At 40.2% G+C, this 2,988-nt stretch overlaps 1 long non-coding RNA gene across 1 annotated transcript; it reads left to right on the top strand.

Annotated features, from left to right (window-relative positions):
* The first annotated feature begins 1,056 nt into the window (after positions 1–1,056).
* Positions 1,057–2,044, top strand: LOC114817778. Its single transcript, XR_003765632.2, has 3 exons — positions 1,057–1,223; positions 1,433–1,515; positions 1,964–2,044. It is a non-coding gene; the product is annotated as an uncharacterized LOC114817778 (long non-coding RNA).
* Positions 2,045–2,988: the final 944 nt, after the last annotated feature.

Below are 2,988 nucleotides of genomic sequence, written 5' to 3'. Positions count from 1 at the left end.
CCTCAGTTTCCTTATACGTAAAATGGGGATTGCGCCTATGCGCCCCAAATGGGACGGGGACTTCATCCAACTCAATTCGCTTGTATCCATCCCAAGACTTGACACAGTTCCTGGCACACAGTAAGTGCTTAAATACAATCATCATTATTAATAGTAACAATCATCATTATTAATATTATCATGTGTATAATGAATACCACAATTATTATTAGGTGAAGTTCTTCAAGATGATCTGATAAATGTCCTCCTCATCTCTTTGCCTTCCCATTGGCTAGATGGTTTAAACTATGTTAGCCCCGCCTAACAACAAGGGGCTGAAGCTGGGGGAAGATTGGTTATTCCACGATCCCCACTCCTGCCCTCCATGTCCTCATCTTTCCTCTCTGTTCTTTGGAGGAGCAGCATCATGACACTCCTGGATCCCCCCATGCCTCCTCTCTGTTCTCAACGGGTGAGGGGCAGAGGTGATGGTAGAAGACACCCCCAACCAAGGAACATTAGGGTCACAGCATTGTGTGACTTGCAGGGATCTGTGAGGTTTGCAGGCACACCCTACCCTAAGGATATTGCACCTTGAGGTGCTAGAAAATAGTTTGCATGCCCCATTCTCCCACCTGTCTCACATTATCACATAATTGGCAGATGTTCCCAATTAGATCCTTTCTGTAAGAACCAATCAGAGGACACAGCTAATTAATGTGTCATAAATCAGCCTCTTCAATTGGTTGGAGGATCTCAGAGCCTGACCCACCCATTACCCAATCAAATGCCTCTTAGGCAATTAGCTCCCATGTGAAATAGCTTTTGAGGGGAATTCCTTCTATGAAGCAAAAGCAATAGGCTTTAAAGTAACCTATGCCCCTCCTCCAGCCATCAAATGAGGAGATGAGAAAGCCCGCAGAGGGCTCATCTCACCAGTCTTTTAAACTCCCCTCACTCCTTTCCCCCTGCATTAGAAAGGCAGGAAATGTGTTCTGGGGAAGGGTAGTCTCTGAAAGAGGCTTTGCTAGTTTCAGGTTCTGTTTAGAGCAGACAATGTCTTTCATTTTCTGAGAAATGTAGTCTCTCAGGGAAGGCTTCCAAATCTTTGTTTCTTCGGTCCCTTCACCTCCAGATGAAGGATGAGTGCTTCTTGCAAGGCAATCCAACCCCACAAGTGGTATGACAGGGTTTTTTAGAAGGAAAAAAAGACAGGTGGAAAAGCTCAAAACAATGAACTGAAGGTTGTTTACTTCTACATTTAACACATTTCTTTTTCAAATTTTGGAGAGTCTCTTTGTAGCAGAAGCTTGACAGTCTGGCTTCTGAAAGAAACAAATTTGGACAGCATTTAGTATTTAATTGTTGCAATATGCCTAATTTTCAGTATGGAAATCCTCTACATGCTAAGGTCTAACTCCTACACTGCAATATTATTTTTTTGATCTCCTAGTTTGCAGTCAAAGAGGCACTACAAGAAGTGAACTCAGCTGCATTTGAAGAATTACTTGATGGACTGGCATTGTGAATAAGAAGGTGGGTTCACGAATGCAGTTCCCCGTGATTAAATGGCTGTTCTTCATTGTGAGCTTTTCACCATCCTCCACCTATTTTGTCTGACCAGCACTAACCAATCATTCATGCAGGGAGCGTCACTCTTTGTTGTATTTCTGAAGTGGTTAGTACAGTGTTCTGCACACAGCAAGCACTTAATAAATATGATTGAATGAATGCAATTTTGAGGTAGATTTTTGAGGTAAGGCAGGAGCTGGCAAAAGTGAATTCTAAGCTCCTCGAGGGGATTTGATTTTCTAACTCTATTGAACTTTAGCCAGTACTGGGATAATGCTCTGCACAGCCTAAGGGCTCAAATAATGGTGATTGAGCTGTTGAAAAACTAAAAAAAGTAAGATATTTGATGACATTTTGTTAAAGCAAAGCCAGTATTAAAATGACCCTAATTTGATTTTTCTTTGCTATGTAGGCATGTGTGACCGGGATACTGCTTAACCCAGAAAGGCAAGTAATTTGACATCTTTCCTTTTAAAAAAAGGACATCTTCCAGGTAAGATTTCCTTATTAGTAGCTAAAAGGTATCAGGTTCTAGAGCAAAAGACAAGTTAAGTCATATGTGACCTATTATATAAGAATATCTGATTTCCAGTTGAGTTGTTCGCTAGCTCATTCATGCCATAAACAATTAGTATTGTCTTCTCCACTGTTTGAATAAGCTTCCTGGTCTTAACAGACACACTGACAAAAAATCATTTTGTGTTCATTTCAGAGTATAGCTCAATTGTATTGTAAAAGCCAGTGATTCTATGTTTTTTAAATACTCTTGGCCTATAACACTATTATTATACAGCATTGTAGGGAAAACCTAAATCAGGCTGTTCTGCTTTATTTATGCAAATGCCTTAGTGCATGAGGAACTAATGTGGAATTTCTAAGTAATTCTTTAGTTTAGGAAATCACATTTGCCAGAATCTTGCAAGGCTTTTTTAAAAGTATTATGAAGCGAAGAGAAGATAAGAAGTAGAAAAAGGGTAGAAGAAAAGGAGGAGACATAGAAAAGACAGAGAGGAAAGAAAGCATATGTTTGTTTCTGAGGAAAAAAGCCCTGTGTTGTTGCTCTAAAGGGATAAGCCTCCTTTGGTCGTATTCTTGTTTGTGGGAGCTATATTTTTCCCAAATCTTTATTGTAATAGTTTGGGCCAATAGCCACTGTGGTGGTCTAGAGGTAGTACCTGAAATAATGTTTGGGGAACCTGGAATGTATCGTGATTACATGATTTACCCTCTGGCGTAACTGCTGGTTTGGAGCTTTTAGGCTTATTTAAACTCTGTCACTGAATACTGTATACTGAAAACCATTTTTATGTTCTGCAAGAGGGGGCATGAACCTGCCCTAGGGCTGGCTGGGTTTACAAAGGTCAGAGGAGTTTGCAATCTACTAGAAGAGTGTCTTTTTTCTGAGGAAATAGCTAATACATTTGAGAACATTGTTTT

The sequence above is a fragment of the Ornithorhynchus anatinus genome, chromosome 17 (genome assembly GCF_004115215.2).
Source record: "Ornithorhynchus anatinus isolate Pmale09 chromosome 17, mOrnAna1.pri.v4, whole genome shotgun sequence".
In the NCBI taxonomy this organism is placed as follows: Eukaryota; Metazoa; Chordata; class Mammalia; order Monotremata; family Ornithorhynchidae; genus Ornithorhynchus; species Ornithorhynchus anatinus.
Note: the sequence above shows the minus strand (reverse complement) of the source record. Positions and strands in the feature narration are given on the sequence as shown.